The following is a 21,276-nucleotide window of genomic DNA, read 5'->3' as shown; positions in this document are numbered from 1 at the left end:
TCAGTCAATCACAACATAGTTTCCAAATGGGGACAGATAAAAGAATATGTGAAGAAACGTTCTCTTAGCGTCACTTGCACCATTCCACTAACCCGGGGTTAACCGGTTAAACCTGGAGTTACGATGGTTACCAGTACAGTTTGACACTGGATTAACGGTTTAACCGGTTAACCCCGGTTTAGTGGAATGGTGCAAGTGGCGCTTAAAGGTAACGTTCGGATGTTAACTGCAGCTGCAATTTCCTTGATAAAATGAGTTACGGAATGAACGTCAGAAGTGCGGCAGTAAAGGATGACTCACGTTAGACCGGGCCGTGTCCGGGCCGGAGCTTCCGGCGCTTACACAATTCTATGACATGACAGGCGATCACGTGATGCTTTCTATAGAAAACGATACTCCGGAAGCTCCGGCCCGGACACGGCCCGGTCTAACGTGAGTCTTAAGGATGACTCACATTAGACCGGGCCGTATCCGACCCGGAGCTTCCGGCGCATCGTTTGGTATGGAAAGCATCACGTGATCGCCTGTCATGTCCTAGAAAAGTAAGCGCCGGAAGCTCCGGCCCGGACACGGCCCGGTTTAACGTGAGTCATCCTTTAATGCGGCGGCGGCGTGTGATTTTTTTCTACCCAAAGTACCCAAACACACTCTTTAAGTCTTTATACAACTTATGCATTAACCACCATATTATACCGTCATAATAAATATTTAATACAATACATACTTCAAACATCGTTTCCTCCCATTCTGTCCCCGGCGACACTTGTCGGGTCCTTGCGAAATAAAAAACACTTTACAGAGTACGACATCCATTTACTTAAAGCAGGAATAAACATGCATTAGCCTGCTTCTGGCGAGTGCTCTCGAAAAGGGGGGGTATTGCGGGCGAGCGATATCTTGGCGAGTGAAACGTGGTGGGGAAGGTCAGGGATTTTTGTGTTGGTTAAATGACAGCTGGCTTGTGACATGTGAGGTATGCATTACAGCCATAACGTGCTTTGTAGTTTTTAGTTTTAAGATTATTTTTTATAATATGTAATTATCTATGGGACAGTAGTTGCCAAAAATAGAGACAATAGGGTATTACACTGTATTTAAAATAAATTATTTTACACCATGCATGAAATAAAGCACCAGATAATTATTAGAAAAACACAGATAGGAGTTATTTTTAAACACAAGTTCTATTTAATCAATCGGATAGAAATATAAAAAGTAGGTGAGTTGACCGTGACTTCACGATGTAATGTTTCATATAAGTAAATTCCATATTAGCAAATCGTTTTGCCAGTTCTGAAAAAGTAACTAATTTGACTAGTAAGAAAATACCCTATTCATTTCATTTTATATGTATAGTTTTGTAAAGTGTCCGTGTAACGGAAATGACAACATGTGACATACCTATATTATCGTGTATACATATAACGGCCTTTAGAAACGCTCAGGTCAGTGCATACTGTGAAATTTAGCTATTGGGAATACATAATATGTTACTCGTATAATTTCGTGTAACAGAAAATCTAAACAGAAACTTTAATTTGTATCTTACTATTCTTACAATACCTACTTGCCAATTTTGGATATTGTAATAATCAATATTGTCATATTGCCACCTATCTACGCCTTAAAGTTCCTTTTTAAAATTGGATTGGAACAATCCTTACCTATAAGTAGAATAGGAATGACTGAAAGTCAAATCAGCTCCTTTTATCGAACTGTCAAAACGATAGACAGTTATAGAGCGTATGAATTCATTCATAAAATGGCCATGCAATTTTGTGGCTGGGTCTTTATATAGCATTAATCTGATGATCTTTTCAGATATCTAAAATGAATATTAAATTTTCGCTAAAGTAAGTTTTAACCCTTTTCTTGGCAATGTGTCTTACAAGATACATAGGTAATTTTACCCCCCTCTTTTTTTTGTTCTAGGAGCATTTTTTTGCTCTATCAAGTGCAATCGATCTTGAATTCACGATTTTTTAAATTTTTCAAGAAAAGGGTTGTATTTTTTTTTAATAATATATAAAATCGACGGAATAGTCCCCGTATGACCACCTCTTTAAGCTCATCCGGAGCGCGGAGACAGTTAAGTGACTCGCGGCACTTACCGGCGTTTGCCGCGCGAATGTCGTGCACTTTGACAATACTGACACTTTGCTTTTTTCACTTTATTTGCTTGTTCTCTTAGTTAATCATCATCATCATCATCTCAGCCTATATACGTCCCACTGCTGGGCACAGGCCTCCTCTCATGCGCGAGAGGGCTTAGGCTATAGTCCCAACGCTAGCCCAATGCGGATTGGGGACTTCACGTACATCTTTGAATTTCTTCGCAGATGTATGCAGGTTTCCTCACGATTTTTTCCTTCACCGAAAAGCTAGTGGTAAATATCAAATGATATTTCGTACATAAGTTTCGAAAAACTCATTGGTACGAGCCAGGGTTTGAACCCGCGACCTCCGGATTGAAAGTCAGACGTCATATCCACTCGGCCACCACTGCTATAATAAGAGACATAAGCATAGTTAATATATATCAACTATTTCTAATGAACATGTAACTTTACAAATATGTATTTGAAAAAAAAAAAAACCCAGCAGTTATTTAGACAAAAATATTACACACGCTTTTAGGACTTTTTGAAGTCCGTTCATTGCTCTTCAGAGTAACTTCTTAACCTAAGTGTAATTTTAGTATCGGCTACCTTCACCGGTACCATTAAATAGGTATATTAGGTATGCTTATTTGGTGTATAGTATGTTTTAGATCCTCGCCTCCTAATAACATCATTAAAATATTTACACATTGATTAACTTTTTTTTAGAAACCTTTACTCATAAAATTGCATTTTGAATACCTACAATCCAGAGCTACATCATGACATTCAAACATGAATAAATCTACAAATAACAGTAAACCTTAACTCACAACAAATAGCGTTCTTAATCATAAAACTTTTCTCAACATTATTACAAAACTAAGTTAACACTTAAAAAATACAAAGGCATTGCAATTTAGCTCTAAATACTTACTAAATAAAGATTATACAGTAATAAATTCACGGTAAAAGTTGTTCTATTGGAACTTGTCAAGTGGAGAAGATGATCTGGACGACCATATGGTGGGTTGGTGGGCAGTAGGTTGAAAAGTGAAAGTTTATGTAACCTTAGCTAGGTTTATGTCGTGTAGGCGAGTGTTATTTAATCGAAGGCAGATTATCATTTATCACGTGATAAAGACAAATGGCGTTATTCATAATCGCGTTACTGGCCTGAATTAGCTATGAATCGTTTGTCTATATCTGTCATTTTGAGTTATGTATTTGTAAGGAAGGGATAAAACATAATTTAAGTAAATCAGGCCCGTAAAGTTTTAGTAATAAGTCTGGTTTTTACAATTACGTTAAGTAAATAAAGCATTCGAAACATTTGTCTTCTTCTATTAACGCAGGTAAAAAAACGGACACTTTTATCATTAACATGCGATTGCAACAAACAATCAAATAACTTAAGTGTTTCAGAAGCACAGAAGGTAGGACCCGTATTCTTTATCCCCGCTACCCCGCTGGGAGCTTATTGTATATTCTAGGTCCTACATGTGACATGATTGTGATGATTTTTTATTTAGATCTGACTTGGTCAGTCTAATAGGATAATAATAGTAGGAAATAGTCCTAATCGGCAACCGACAATGTCGCCTTTTGCTTAAAAACGTCACATTCGGGTAAACCAAGCCTTATGGTAACAACGTAGGAAGTGCCCAAGGTCAGTGCAGTGACCCCGTCAAGCGCGAGCGGTCAACGACTCGCCCCGTGCCATGCCATGGAAATTTACTCGCTTTTTGTCAACCTAGTTTTTCTAGTCTTTTGTTCTAGTTGGTAGTTTAGGTTTTTTACCAGGTTTCTTATTTTACCAAATAGTGAAATAGTAGAAGTTTTTACGGCAGGAATTTTACGAAGAAAATAACTAATTAGTTAGGTACAAAACACTAAGTAAGGTAAGGTACCTACACTACCTACAGGTACGTGTGGCATTATTATTTAAAATTGCCGACTACAAGCTAGTATCTCCTCAGAATCATGAGCTCTTTCGATCCTGTTAGGAGAAAAAAAGTGTCCCGAGATCTTTATTTATACCTTGTCACCATTTTTCACACTTTGTATGACTTTAGCAGAATAGAAGGAAAGAATAAAGTGAGGAAATTTTGGGACATTTTTTTCTCCTACAAATGTAATATAATAAAATATCCAAACAAAAAAAGTGTAGTGTACGAGTTTAAATAAAATGATTTTCAAAATGTATGGATTGTTTTTTATTTTAAGTTTCAAGTACGATCAGAAAAAACGCGTGTAAAGATTGCTTCGCCGTTTTTGGGAAGTACTTTTTTGATATTTTAAAGTTTGAGTGGTCATAAAACGTGGGTTCAGACCTTCAGACCTCAGTCGTGACGTAAAGCAGAAAAAAATGTTGAGTAATAATTTAGTCCGGATCCTTATCATATTACACAGACGAGAGGTTAAGTCATCTCTGCAAAAAAACAACAATTAAGACGCGTGTTTTTTTTTATTTTATTTAGGTACTGTATTTATATCCTGCCTCCATTCAGGCTTATTTTTTACCACATAGTGACAAGCAATTTTAAACTATGCGTGTTTTCCGGCCATTTACTTAGTCAGTGACAATAACTCTCCGTCACGAAAACAAAACAGCACAATCACCCTGTATGTATTTGGCTCTAAGCACTTTTAGTATTATGTGTATAGGCATATAAAACAGGTCGACGAACTGAATGTTCTATCGTATTATATTAGCACGGTGACCTGTAAGGCTGATTTAGACGGCGCGCGAACTCGCATGCGATTTTAGTTACATTTTGCGAACTATTGGTTACGTCCACTTCAACCAACCGATCAAAACCCGCAATGTAATGAAACTCGCATGCGAGTTCTCGCATCGTCTAAATGAGCCCGTAGGTACTAAAATAATTTGTAGTGAAGAGCTGTAGAAACATTATTTGAGCAAACCCATTATATACTAAGCTAGGCACGTGTGTGAGTAAGGCGTAATACACACACTACACATGTACCTATTTGCCCCTTACGGGATTTCATATTTAATCCACTCACAATGAGAGGCTCTGCAAACCAACCAGATTTTATCCAAAAATGTATTAAGTCCGCCTTCTGTGGTCGGTCCAACCGGCCCCTAAAGCTTCGACAGCTAAAAATTAAAATTAGGTACGAGATAAGCGTAAAACAGCCTTGTAACCATTTCCATAATACGTTACCATGCTTAAATTCCCAAACGCAACGGCGCTAACACGATATCGGAACGATAACGTTCCGATAACTCGACGATAACCGCTTTCCGATATTTAACCGCGATTAAAGAAGCCCAATAAATATTTATGAGCTGTTGATGTGATCGAGATTCCTCGGAATGGTTAGACAGCTAATTTTACGGTTTAACACGCGTATTTTTACAAGCTTTTATTAACTTGCTATGTAAGTACGAGTACATGCCTAGTATTGTACATGCCAGGCATGTAACTATGTTTGTAAGGGTCAAATCTTGCAAGTTAAGGTTGACCCACTTCCCGACTTCCATGAAGCTGAAAATTTGTATACATACTTATGTAAGCCGGGTAACAATGCAATATTATGGTACCATCGAGCGATCTGATGATGGAGACAGGAGGTACCTATAGGAACTCTGTCATAAAACAACGAAACCTAATTGTGTTTGGAATTTTCAGAATTGTCTCGATAAGTACCTATTAGTTGCCTGTGGAAAGAAAAGTACAGTCGGCGATAAAGACTTGTTCCAAAAATTAAAATTGGACAGCCTAGGTCTCAATTTTCAAGCACTACCAGTGCATGAGTATCCATCACCTAATGAGTTTAATCGAACGTTAGTCGGTATGAAAGAGACAGTTCGAATGCTTAATATAAACTATTGATAGCCTTTGATAGTTCAAAAATTTATATGAAATAGCAGAAATAGCGGGAAGACCACATATTGCCCAAGAAATGTCAGTTGTATCCGTAAGTAAAAGGTATTACGGCAAGGGGCTCGCGTTGAGTGATTGCTGTAGCACTACGGCTCGCTGACGTCTCATGATTGTCCGGAAGGTTGACAGCACAATGCGAGAATATAACTAGATGTTATGAGAATCGGACGAGTGACGCGCTTCTCGAAAACAATTTTATTTTTTGAACTACAGAGTATAATTATTTAGTGCCCTAGATATACAATGAAACCTTGTTAATTGGACCTGGATAAATGGGAAACATCAATAATTGCAACCAATAGTCCGGTCCCTTGGAACCTAAAGGCCTCTATAATTGAAATTATTAAATCTCTTTATATAAAAATTAGATTTTATTGTTTTTCTTAATTTTGCCTCTGTAATTCGCATCGCAAGAATACCTACATTACTCTTTAATTGAAAATGTTAATGGTTCCGTTATTTTAGCCCTTTTTATAAAACGTTTCGTAATTCTAAAAAATATTTTAACTCGCTATCGCGGTTTCCATTTTTCACAATTCTGAATAAATGTAATATTCCACTACTAAATTACCAAATATAAATATTCCCGCGTCATATTAGGGGTGTGATTTATCGCGCCTCAGTCTGCGCTCGGCTACAAATCAAGGAGTGCTAAAACCTGCGAGTGTCAACCCTGAGATAAAGCCCCGAGGTACGTCCAGAGACTTATTTTTCTCGCGTTTATAAGATTCGGAGTGAGCCAGGGGCGTTAGCGGAGAACGTCTTAAAAGGAGCGTAAACCCAATAAATAAGAAGGGGACAAAAATATATGTCGCGCCACGTGAAACTTGCGACGTAAGATATGCGCGGACGGGTTTTTACCTTTTATCTAAATTACTCTTCTTCTTCTTCTTATCGTGTGAATTGATCATAACTAAATAGTATTTTGCCAATATCTTGCCACCTCTAACCCCCGGGGGGTAGCTCTTATGAGGTCTTCTGTAGTGCACATAGTTGGACACAGGGAACACTGCATCATATGTTGCGTTGTTTGTAGGTCGCCACATGCGCATAGTGCACCACTTTGTCCCGAGTTGATTCCCTATTTCAGGAGGTTGTCTTTGGATCGGCCAACTCCCGATCTTAGTCTATTTAGAGACTTCCAGATCACCCATTTTTCTCTTGCGCCAGGTGGTAAGCGCTCGTTAGGTGTTATGTTTAGCGAGTCTTCATTCAGCTGCGATTTCCATGCTACAAGACGGGCCTCTTGTGGCGTTTGGTACTAGAGGGCTGGATTGGTGACAAAACTCCTGCGTGACTTTAGCCTGCCGGTTATAGGAGTATGCGAATGTAGTGGGTTTCGGGAATCACGCAGTTGTTTTGCGCGTTCTACAGCGGTTGCCACGTCTATCTAAATTACTCTAAAAATATACTTCTATATAAAGTTTTACTCGTCAGATCCCTCGTCAATATTAAATATTAACTTAAGTTAGGACTATTATCTTACCAGATAGCAATCAAATACTAGTATTTATCCAGTTATAGTACCTACCTACTCATATCTGTACCTAAGTCACATTATCATTTGTGAATTTCCGTCCGTTAAGCCCTCAGCCTACAAACCTATAACAGGTTAGACCCATGGATGTAAACATCACAATAATAATTCTTAGTTCAAAGACCGATACCATTAAAGACAGGGATGTCAAAACGCCATCAGCTCATGTATTAGCCCCTCATTCCCTAGGTTATAATAGTTTTTCCCATCTCCATTGTTCGAAGGAGGCGTGGACGGGACGAAATAAATAACACATGTTACGTTACGCACGCGATATATTTGTTTACATATAGCGTAAGTAAATAGCTGTGTGTGTGTGGATTAATGGCATGACAGTGGTTATACTGGCAATTAAGGAGATGCCCTGATAAAATGTTAAATGGTGATGAGCTTACCCATTTTGTGGGCTAGTTCATGAGTTCACGTATACCGTTGTATAATGTTAGTTAGTGACAGAAATAAGACATAACCGGCCAAGTGCGAGTCGAACAGGTTTGACGTAACAGCGTTGATTTTACGCCTACATTTACGTAACATGTATATATATCATTTATGTACCTATATCAGGGGTGCGAAACTCCTGACTTCGGCCAAACTCGGCTCCGCTCGGCTCAGCATTGCTCCGAGCGATTATTAGGGTTGACACAACTTGACGTACCTTTGCGTGCACGACCACAGATAAGATAATGGCTTGAATTTTGACAACCCTCAATAGCCGAAAGGGATAGTGCCATATATTAGAAAGGTACAGCATGATTCGACCCTGAACCACTGTCAAACTTCGGTTTTGTAGGGAGTTTCCTTTCTGTACGGCAGTACTATTATTTATTCTGTGATAGTATGAATTATCTCAGATGAATCTATTAAGACCACCCTGATTGTTCTCTGAATGAGTTTTACATAAATTTGAACTTTAATACTATCAGGATAGTTGCTTTTTAAAGACATGGTTGCTTTGGCACGTGCTGAAGACTGTTCTTAAAAGAAACAAAGGCTTTTGTTTAACAGATTAGGGTCCGAGTCCGAAAAAATCATCTCAGATAATTCATACTATAACGAAGGTTTAATTATGGAATAATGTGTTATTTTTCATTTTCTTATCTGCAATAAACCATAAACGTGCGGTCGGATTTCTAAATATCTTTTATTTAGTTAATATATAGTAAGTAGGTACGACAACGAATGCCGAACAGTTCAAAAAGGCACCAACCCCATATAGATCCATAGTTATTTACTACGTTTTACACTCGGCCGCATGTGAAGCATTCTTGCGTGCGTCGAATACATTAACCCGAGGAAAATGTATAGAGAACTCATAAAAAGCTTATGCGTAAGTAAAAGATACCGATTTTTACCAAGTTTCGTAAAAATGTACGGATTAACTGAATTTGGAGAGCTTTAGTAGCTGAGATATTTGTTTTTTTTTCTGTCGATATGTATATGTCGCAGCTAACAAGCTGGTTAAATTAGCCAGATGATTAGTTGGCTGAAGAACAACCAGCAAAGTCATTGATCGCAACGTTTAACCAGATGGCTGAACGTCGTGTAGTCATTTAGTTACCTCTTACGTAGTCATTTGCTTACCTGTGACGTAGTACAAAAAAGACATGAGTAGAATATCGCATTTCATGTTTTTCCGCACCACCAAATCGGCAAAAGAAATTGTTGTCGAAGTTCATGCTTAGGCAATAATTTCTTTTGCAATGCCACAGAAGATCTGCCCAGCAATGCTCAAAGGTTAACTGGAAGAAATCACTTAAAGGAATAAATTCACCTTTGACTGATCTTTCACGAATTATCTGTTTTTCTCTCACTGTGTTTCTTTGTACAATAAAGTGTTTTAGGTATGTCTATTTACCACTTAGATAACTACCTAACTCAAATGCAATATTTCCAGTTTCGCAATATTTACAAAGCAATAAAAGGATTATTAGGAAATATGCCCCCGACCTCCAACTTCATAATTAGGTGGGCAACGATAAAAACTAATGAAGCGACCCTGCAATAAAAGACACCCGGACCCTGGAACCCATTCGGCAGATTTCACTTTATTTCTTTCTTTCGGATGCTTTTGTTTTATTTACGCGAGGAGACAGGATAAAACGTGTTTCCACTTGTGATTTTATTGAGATGAGTTCCGTTTACTGTAGAATCATTTTCAAGAGAAAATTTTTCTTTGACATCTTCGTGTTTGCTTTCAAAACAAACGTTTTCGTTAATGAATTGACGTTAACAATATACTAGTAGCCATTATCTTCAGGAATTTAGAATGTTTTGACAATTGGATTTTTTGACGTGATAACGTCTTATAAATCGATGAACACCGGTAGCATGCACGAAAAAGTGTCACGTTGTGGACAGATCTCCATGGTACCGTTACGGCAATTTTTCATCAATGTTTTCTTATGACGTTATCACGCAAAATTATCGTCCGTAAACCGACTTTACAGACAACCATATTTCTATGAGTTTTTTTTATCACGTCGGTGGTACAGCCCGCCTGAAGGTAAGCAGTTACATCATGGAGCAATTTCAATTTCTTTATTGTTGGTTATTTGTATAGTCTTTTTCAAACTCGAAGCTTAGGATGACACATGTCAAAAAGTAATTACATATATGATTGTGAGAGTGACAATGCTAATTAGAAACGATTGTTTACGATTCTCGATTTAAATGTGCAAAGGCCATATAATAATTCAGCCTATATTATACGTCCCACTGCTGGGCACAGGCCTCCTCTCATGCGCGAGAGGGCTTGGGCTATAGTCCCCACGCTAGCCCAATGCGGTTTGGGCCAAGGCTATATAATCGATTCTATTGGTGATGATTTATGATTTACCTACGTAAAGCAGTGTATGTAACTGAAGGGTGCACGGGTAAAACATGTCTAGCACTCTGACAACATTTTGAGTTATCGCGGTTTGAAAGGAACGAGGAACATAATTAACCATGTTATTTTCGTGTATAGGTGTTTTTCCGGAAGACGCAGCGTGGGAAGGCCCCAGACTAGATGGAGCGACGATCTGGTTTAAAGTCGCGGGAAACCGTTGGTTGAGGGCAGCTAATGACCGTTCCCTGTGGAGATTGGGAGAGGCCTTTGTCCAGCAGTGGACGTCTTTCGGCTGAGATAATGATGATGATGATGATGTGTTTTTAAAGTGAGAAAAAAGGAGTTATATTTATGATTACAGAGGTAACAGAAGCTGTAACTATTGTTCATCGAGAGCTCTAAATTTTGAGATTAAAATCTCATTTTTCAAAAAAGTGACCAGACGTGTTCATTCCGTGGACCCTTCAACTGTACATAATTAGGTATTATGTAGCAGTCACATAAACTACTATAATACGCTATGATACAATGACATACAAATCGAATCATCAAAACAATACTATTTGCGCCGTAATACCTCTTAATTTATTCACACAATACTTACGTTTCCCACAATATATGGTGAAGTAGGAAACACGCATAGCCATATAAACCATAGTTCGTGACATTAATGTGTAATACATGACCTAAACGTGGTTAATGTATGTTAATGTATGTACATAATCGTCTGTCAGCTTTACATATAGGCTTTAAATTGTGAAAAGGATGCGTCATGTGCGTTATATGAACTAATCTACATAGTTATCTTGCAAGGTTAGGTTGTCTGCACGACAGACACCTTTTAAACTATTTAGACAATTTATTCGAGTAATACCACTTAGTAAATATTTAAATCACACATTCGAATTGAAACTGTAGTGAGTCATATTACTTATCATTCATTATTATTCAAACGGTTTAACTCACATGTTTATAAGTAGTCACTCGCGCGACATACTGCCCGATTTGAACTTTACGATACGTCAAATATTACGTCTAGACACGATATGGATTAGTTATGTCTGTGTTAGCCAGTATTTGCCAGGCGACGGTGGCAGGTCAAAATGATGATTTTTAGGGTTCCGTACCCAAAGGGTAAAACGGGACCCTATTACTAAGACTTCGCTGTCCGTCCGTCCGTCCGTCCGTCCGTCCGTCTGTCACCAGGCTGTATCTCACGAACCGTGATAGCTAGACAGTTGAAATTTTCACAGATGATGTATTTCTGTTGCCGCTATAACAACAAATACTAAAAACAGAATAAAATAAAGATTTAAATGGGGCTCCCATACAACAAACGTGATTTTTGACCAAAGTTAAGCAACGTCGGGAGTGGTCAGTATTTGGATGGGTGACCGTTTTTTTTTTTGCTTTTTTTTGTTTTTTTTTTTTTTTTTTGCATTTTGGTACGGAACCCTTCGTGCGCGAGTCCGACTCGCACTTGCCCGGTTTTTGCAATAAACCAACAAACACTAGCGATATGCGCCGTAATTATAAGTTACCTGTTCCAAACTGACACGCTATTTTAGGTACAGTCCGCATCAAAAGTAACGGATCAGACTACGCGTCAAAAGTATTCTCTAATAACTTAACAGACAGGGATACCTATGTCTCTATATAGCAGTGTCAAGGAGGAGTTTTGGCCGAAGGGTGTCAAGTTCCGGCGGTTCCGCGGCCGGCTCCCTGACACTGCGGGGTTGCGAACTGCATCGCAGCCATAATTGTGTGTTTTTAGTTTTTAAGATATATTTTGTAATAATATGTATGCTAGTTTTAAGGTATTTATGTATGGGCCAATAGTTGCCTGAAAATAAATATTTTATTTTTTTTTATATGTAGAACAATTTAGACTGTAGTTCTGATGCTGACTGTGCATAACAACCACTTGGTCTAAACCAATTTAACGTTCATTTTTACAAAAAAGAGACTTATTAAACAGCTCCCGTTAACTATAACTTCGTCCACATCTGTTCGGACTATAAAACTTATATTTAATTATATAATTAAGTTGCAATACTAATGTAAAACACACATTTGATTAATTGTTATCTGAAACTTACTTAATGAACAGCTGAAACTCTATGCCAGCGGCAAACAAAACAAATGGCAGGTTAAAGTTACCCAGTGAACTAGCGATCAAGTTCATTAGTGTAACGCGAGTCGTTAGAGTAACGTTTTGCGTAACGACAATTTGTAACGAGCTAGTGCTACTCGTTACCGATGTCGTCAGCCTTAAATGCTTGGCTTCTTGGCGGTGTCGGTCCCGTTCGGCTACCGTTTCGTTATGCTGTTTTATGGCTTAAGTTAAACATACTTAGAAACAATGTAAGTTGTGAATAATTTATTTTATGCTCCACCACGCATAAAAAATGCAACAGCCATTGGAAAAACAATTTTAATTTTGAGTTTATTGCGCTAAAATACAGTTTATAATTCTAAGAGTTGTTCAATTGTTGTTGCGGCTGTTATGCTTAGTAGGTCAGAATGGTTCAGCAGCTGAGCTCTATAGTCATTCAAAAATACCTAGTATCATACAATAAAAGCCAATTCTACTCTTTATTACTGTATAGGCCCATTACCATCTGAGCGTCGGGGTAATAAAACTCGCTGCCAACAAGGATGTCCAAAAACTACACGTGCTTATCTATAGTGATATTTATTTATTTATTTTATTAGTAAACATGGTGGTTTTTTTAATTAGTAGGGTTAAAAGTTCGCATACTGTCTCCTTTCAGCTCTGATTTTAAAATAGAAAGAGTATTGTATTTAACAGTCAGTTGAAAATAATAAGGACCCAACGAATCGCACGCCATGGCATACGGGAACCGGCCTGCACTTGAACTGCCGAAGCTTATCTGCCATGTACACTAATATTAGTTAGACAAGAGCCTGGCTCGGGAACTATCCACAACTTTACACGATAATGCCGACGCGCAAATTGAATCGGGAACTTTCTACCTACATAAGAAATAGCTATGTAAAACTATGTAAAGTGACAAAGAATTTTCGTTTCCCTCTTCGGCTTTGTTTTTAAAATGAGTTAATTAACCGTTACTTTACAAATCCAGCAGCGCAATAGAGATGTATTATACGCTATTTTATACTATAATAACCCAAGAACACCCCTAAAGTTTAATAATTATAAATATTTTTAAAATACTCGAGTAGTGGTTCTGATTGTGGACGCAACTGAAATAAGCGGTCGCTCTGCCATACTAAATTTGTACGGGAGAGCATATGTGTGGTGACCTCGATTGACTTATGTGCTCCGTCTAGTAGTTGAGGTGTATATGGGCGACACACATTAAGCTCCAAAAAAGCCTTAATCACGCCTCCTAAAAATACTATATACATATAAATATACTCTAGTCATTGGATTGTGGAATTGCTCTAAATTCTAATTCAAGAACTCCTATGTAAGTAAAAGCAAGGAATGAAAAGCACTCTAAAGAAAGGAATGCACCGTTTTATACCTGAAAATTTGATGTCACGAACCGGTAACATTGAAAAGTTAAATTTTATACCACAGGAGTACCGGAGAGGGTTGTCTGGTAAGCAGACACCAACGTACAGTAGGCGTGACTGTTTTACTTAGTATTTTTATTTCACGGCATACATAGTTTTATACAGTCCAGACAAGAAAGCGTAGGTAAGGTACATTTAGATAACTTCGCACGTGGGATAGTTTTGAAAATTATTTAATACTAAACCAGAAGAAGTTCATACTTTAGCACCACTTGGGCTACTGCAACCGCTTACTATGGTATCTTGCTTATTCTTGCTATAATTCATAGAAAGTGCTTCTAGTTTTCTAAATTGGCCCGCTTTTGAAATTACCCTTATGCACCTTACTCGATTAAAATTGAAAAAAATAGCTTAGTAATAAAATAATCTGTGTATCAGAGTACTCTCTGCGTGATACTCTTAGCGCTATTTCCACCATATCCCACTAACTCGGGGTTAACCGGTTAAACTGTTAACCCAGAGTCAAATGGTATCGATTGTATTTATTGTATGCCTACTCATGTTTTTTGACAAGCCACTTAAATCTGATAATAAACCATGGGCCGATTTTTATTAGGTGTATACAAAATGTTGAGAACATTTGGAGTTCTTGAATGCATGAGCATTCATTTTGACGACCGGTCTGGCCTAGTGGGTCACTACCCTGCCTATGAAGCCGATGGTCCCGGGTTCGAATCCTGGTAAGGGCATTTATTTGTATGATGATACAGATATTTGTTCCCGAGTCATGGTTGTTTTCTATGTATTTAAGTATTTATATATTACGAGTATATGTATCTTTGTCTGAGTATCCACAACACAAGCCTTCTTGAGCTTACCGTGGGGCTTAGTTAATTTGTGTAAAAAATGTCCTTTAATATTTATACATATTTATCAGCTGACCCACTGTAGCTATGGTACACTGTGCTGCTGTAGTACGTGACCTTGCCTTCAGCATTCCACTGCAGTGGATACTCGCCGGCACACACGTCGAACATGCAATGAAACCCATTTCACTCTAAGTTTACCGTGCAATATTAAACTTTATCTAAGGAATGGTGTTAATATTGTTGTGAACATATTGTGTAAGAATAAGCTTTTAACGTTGTAGGAGAGAACAGGTTTTGAAAGACAGGCGTATTCCAATTTTAACTGTAGGATATGAATTCGATCTGGATTAGATATGGATCAGATCTGTCAGTGACAAAAGTAACATTTCTTCAACCAAAAAACGTCACTTTTGTCACTACTAGATCCGATCCATATAATATGGATAGGATCTAGTTATGGATAACCTCTATCGTTTGAAATTATTATCCAGCCCTTTCTACAAGCATATCAAATGAATTCATATCCTATAATAGATAACTAAAGTTATACGCCTGAGAGCCACTTGCATTATTTTAATAGTTTCAGAACGAATTTTCTGTTAAGTATGTTTTTTTAAAGTCACAATACTGATTTTCACCTACAAACATTTTTGCTCTTTCAAAAGCTGGCTCCTTGATGCCACTTCTCCCCTAAACATTTGATATGCTTGTAGAAAGGGTTGGATAATAATTTCAAACGATAGAGGTTATCCATAACAGTTATCGTTTCGTTAACGTTATTAATATGCATTATCAAAAGGCGACTGACCCAAATAATGACGTCACTAAGTTTTAGTTTCGAACTTTGATCGATTTGAACCCTTTGATCACCAATAATGCCTAATTATGGTAAACTTTCATGATTGAAATTTAATCAACGGCTATTACGGCTACGGTAACATTGTATCATGTCAAACTTAAAAACAATTTATTAAGATTGACGTAATGCTTAATCCCAAAACACGCATTTAACCGATTTGCAAGACCGATGATCCCATTAGAGCTCAACATGACATTGGCGAACGCTCAACTAACAAGCTAAGGGTCTATGAGACTTCAGAACTAACCACTGAGACGCGAACATATGACCCCAAACGCAACCCTTCCACTGTCGTCTACAAAAGGTCATAATGTTATTAGTTTATATCAGGCGCTTACGACCTTGTCTATTCGAAGCAGTTGCTTAATACGATCACATAAAAACAAATGGTCTCAAACGGTTAGTACGCAGTTTGGGGTCGGCACCGCGGTAGGTATTAAAACAGCGGAAGTGACAAGAAAAATTAAGAAGGGAATTTATTTGTAAGAAAATATATTTCGCTTTGTATAAATGAACATAATACAAAATACAGCGCGGCGATGTCAACAGCCTTCTGGGCACCCTACTATCTGGCGCCGAGCTAGCCCTAAAAATAAATATATGTATAGATGTTCCGCTAATTTGAGTGTTATTGTTGGTTATTTTTTTAATTTTTATTAATGATTAAAAAAATATACAAAATTAACATGCTTAACATTTCGACTAACTTAGCTTTATATTATTACAAACGTCGTAATTCCATTTCAAGGACGTTAGGATTTGCAACTTGAACCAATAATACCTAAAATTGCAAACTTCCTAACTCCTTTGGAAGAGAGAGAGAGATTTGCGACTTAAGCAGACGATAACATAAGCCCTTTTTACTAACAACATACAGCTGTTTCACCTACGAGTTACCTAAGTAGGTATATAATGTGTGATAGCTACACGCGTTCTGGTTCCGTACACACCATTTTGGTTAAATTAGGGTATTTATAACTGCTAGTTAGGACAAAGCGTAATTTCAACTCGCCAATTCACAACTTTTGTGATTTTGAACCTATAAAAAAAATGCTCAACGATTCATTACAGTTTTATGATAGAAACATGCATCAAGGGGTTCTTCATATTTCAACAAGATTGTGTCCGCAAAAATACACCCTACATTTGACAACTCTGAATATTCTCGAGTTAAGTAAGAGTCGAGTTAAGTGTAGTTATTATATAGTGTTGTCACAAACATAACCAATTTACTACTAAAAATGGTACCTAGTGTTTCTATAATTCTTATATATTTGGCTACATAAACGAATTAGTGTACAACTAGAGGTCAATGTTAATAGTAAGATTAGGGGCCCACAGATTACCAGTTCGCCGGACGATATCAGCCTGTCATGTAAACGTAAAAGGTGACAGTTCCGAACAACTGACGGGCTGATATCGTCCGGCGAACTGGTAATCTGTGGGCCCCTTAAGTACCTATGGTAAGATAACCGAAGCTCCTGATTTTAAAAGTCGCCAATAACAATTTCAATTCAATTTTCAATTTCAATTTCAATTTTATATAATATAATTGTTTGTTTTTATATGTTCTTTATTTTAAAATATATATACAATATACAAAGTAATATGCTGTACATTAAACCAAGCACTTACAAATCACGGATACACAAAATTACTTTCTCAGGCTAAACACCTATAAAAGTTTATAACATACATTTTTGGATATATTTGTTTAACATGGAATAAGTATTTAAAAGAAACTAACTATAATATAAAGGTATGAACTTATTAGTAGTAAGTTCACTTATAGCATGACACTTTATTTCTTATGGATTAATTTATGCAATATAAAAGCAATGCAATAATTTTTTTACTCATTGACGGTTAGCGAACAAAAATGCACATGCCACGCTACTCGTCCAGTATAAGATGAGCTGCTTCCATTACCACGGTGCTATGCGTGTAGCCGTTGCGAACGGGGGTCTTATTGCACCGGACGTGGCGCGCTAACCCTCGTCGCTACTACAATCGTTAGGCGGGAAGAGAGAATAGTGATGGGGCAAGCGATAAGTACCATACCTATCGACATACGGCAAATCGGATATACGTGACTGCCCTATGCATGAAATTAAATTATTTGAATGATTTTTAAGCTTAGGATTATTAAAGAATTTGGAAGATAATCTAATTATATAAGGTCGTAGTGGGACTAGTCCGATATCAACATGCAATTTAGCCAAATTTGTCCGAAAAGGTGTGTTAAAAGCTATTTTGACTGCCTTATTTTGAATGGTTTGAAGAATATTATAGTTACTTGGGCATGTGCTATTCCATGCTGGGCATGCATAAGTTAGACATGGACGAATTAAAGTAGTATAAATTCTTAACTTAGTAAAAGAGCTAAGGTTACTTTTCCTCTTCATAACTGGATGCAAGGCTCCCAGCGCCTGAGCGCCTTTAACGCGGAGATTTGTTACGTATTTGGTCCAGTTGACTTTACTATCAATTGTAACACCAAGGTAACGCACAGACTTACTCCATGATATTGCGTGGCCAGCAATATTGAGAAGTCTATGTGGACATTTACGTTTACGCGTGAATAAAATAGCCTCCGTTTTGGTTTCGTTCAGCTTAAGTTTCCATTTTGTAAAGAATTCGTGTAGACGTTCAATTGATAGCTGTAATCTACTTATAATGAGATCAATATCATCCGATGAAGTAAACACTTATATATAATATAATATAATAACATCCATTGTGTTACAATACAACCGTTGGTACCTACGTAGGTGCGGTGGTCGCATATTTTTCTATACCAACAAGGCAACATGTAAGCCGCCGACTGCTAATTTTCCACAATCTTGCCACGGGTAAACTGTAAGATTAGGTATTTAATATAAAAACTGCTAAAATGTATCGTATTTTATACATCTACCATTTGATTAAATTGCAAGATTAACTAATCTGCGAAAATAAATAAGCGTATGATTGCTTCTTAAATTAGATTTGCAAAATGTATTAAGCTGTTTTAGACCGTTACGCAGTTTTTTTTTTAGGATTTCGTTGGCTTTGATTACTAAAAATGTAAATGTATACCTAATCCCAACGCAAGAAATCCCTTCGGTCGTATTTCAATTCATCCCCACTCGTTGCGAATTACCTTTTCGCACGTGTATTGTACAACTTTTTACAGTACATATGGGGCGGTAAAGTAGTACCATTATACACTGTACATAAAACTTTACGGGCCTGATTTAGTTAATTTATGTTTTATCCCTTTTACATAAGTCAAAATGACATATAAAGGCAAACGACTCGTAGCTAATTCAGGCCAGTAACGCGTTTATGAATAACGACATTAGAAGGTATTTTTTGTCATGCGGGTTAAAAAACGTTATCAAAGTTACATAACGTTACTAGCGATCCAGAGAGATGAACCAGTTTAAAAAAAATTATCGAATAATAAAAAATGCAATTTACTTATTTATTTCTATATTTATTTTAAGTTAGACTTTTCCTTTGTAATTTCTTTAAAGTTTTACATGTAAAATGTATTATTATTAGTGCAACAAAGAATATTTACTTATTTACAATTTAATTATTTAGATCGATAAGATAATTACTAATAAATATCGGATAATTTCAATAGTCTTTGCCACTTGTGTTAACCGCAAATAAACATGTCTTACACGTGCCGCGTCACCCACTTCGGCGTTTCGTAGCCTTGCCCGAGACACAGTTTTGGCCGACCTTGGTCGGTATCTACTTTCACTTTATCGGTCGGACCTTGCCAGTAATAACTGTTACGACGCGAAGACATCGACAAGATAAGGAGGCCTTTAGGACGCATAGGGTTACCGCACGGAAACGGTACATTGGGTTTAGAAATTCAGTAGGTACCGTACGTACCGGTTCTCAGCCCTTGAGTATATTTAAAAAAGTTTATTTATGCATTATAGTATAGTGACCTGTAAAGTGTCATTCTATGGATCTTGCTAACTATGTAAACAAACCGCCATATTGAAATTGTCTTTGACAGATGAATTTACTAGAGTCAGTCCATGAAAAGTCTGCAGCGGATTTGATAGCCCACGCAGTGCACGTGTTATTTTAAACGTCAACATTCTATGAAATTATGACGTATATGACACTTGCACTGCGTGGGCTATCAAATCCGCTGCAGACTTTTCTTGGTCCGACTCTAGTGACTTTTGTTTACATAGTTAGCAAGTTCCATAGAATGACACTTTAGTGAGCCGGGGGTTATTATATAGTAGTAGTAGTAGTAAAACACTTATACTGTACAAAAATCAAAACAAAACAGGAAAAATAACATTCGTCATTAGTACAAAGGCATAGTTATAGGCATAGGTATAGTTATAGGTTATTTCGATGTTCATCGTAAATATATCATTGTTCCAAAATATAATACGGCCATACACATTACCTCCCCAGCCTCCGCAATTAAGTGTACAAGCCGTGGCAAATTTCACGAACATTTGCCTCCGCGACGTTTTAGAATAATGACCGTAGTAAATTATTGTCACCTCTTTCAATCTCGACTAATCAGGTTTATTATGTCGAGTTAATTCGTGACTTAATGGCGAGAGATTAGGGGGAATGAGATAACATGTTACGTGAAGTACCTAAGGTTAATTATGCAAAAGTAAGTCAGAAAAGTTTACCAACCTCTCATACATTCATACGCTAGGCTAAATGGCAATAATAATAAGTATACTCGAAGTGTAAGTGGGTGAATAAACTTGTCACACATTGCCATGGTTACGGTTGCATGGGTGACTCTTAAAGCCGTGGTTTTATCGTATTAAAAATGAAAGGACATAATTTTTTACGGCAGTTATGAGCTTTTTCCATAATGGGTCGCCTACTTAGCATATTAGTAGAGCGTGTTATAACATTTTTCCTAACAAACTGTGCTACTATTACTATATAATATATATACTATTTTTTGTCCCACAGGGATCTCCTATTATCATTATCTGCTCTTTCTTACGTAAGAAAAAAAACGCTACCTGCCTATTTAGCTTACTTGAAATTTAAATCGAAGATTTTTTTATGTGTTCTCAACTTTTACAACAAATCTTAGTTATAGTTTAATATCTTTCTGTTTCTATCAAATGATATTTAATCTTGAAAGTACTTAATCGAAGACATTTGATAATGGTTATACCTAAATAAACATTAATAGGGATAAGTCGTTTGGCTAAAATATTTGTCCCTAGTTTGATAAACTACTTATTAAATGTTCATTTAGGTACACTTGAGTCTTCTAAAATCTTAGGTTATCTCATTCAATAAATGAAAGCGAAATCGTAGTCCCCGACAACCGAGTCTTGGTCAAGGTTATCGTCAATTACTTAATAGTCAGCGGAGGTTTAAATTCTACTTCGGAGTCGGATTCTAGTCATTGGGATAAAGTCGGCGACAAATTTCGACTGTTAAAAAGTTTTACGTTTAAGTAATGGTCCAGAAATCTAAAGTTTGAGTTTAGAGTTTTTTCTTGTAGGGAATGAACTTCTGAATGAAGAAATTAATGGATGGAGAAGAAAATATTCATTCAATTTTAACTTTGTTTATTTACTTGTAATGTGTAATAGTTGTAAAGGAACAGGAAAGTTTTGCTTTAGGAATATGATTTGCAACGACTTATTTGGGGCAAAA

At 37.0% G+C, this 21,276-nt stretch overlaps 1 protein-coding gene across 1 annotated transcript in view; it reads left to right on the top strand.

Moving 5' to 3' along the window:
* The window catches only part of LOC134794888 (brain tumor protein-like), a 500,480-nt gene that overhangs the window by 128,499 nt on the left and 350,705 nt on the right, over window positions 1–21,276 (top strand). The window lies entirely within an intron of this gene.

The sequence above is a fragment of the Cydia splendana genome, chromosome 11 (genome assembly GCF_910591565.1).
Source record: "Cydia splendana chromosome 11, ilCydSple1.2, whole genome shotgun sequence".
Taxonomy (NCBI): domain Eukaryota; kingdom Metazoa; phylum Arthropoda; class Insecta; order Lepidoptera; family Tortricidae; genus Cydia; species Cydia splendana.
This window is presented reverse-complemented; position numbering and strand designations above follow the sequence as displayed.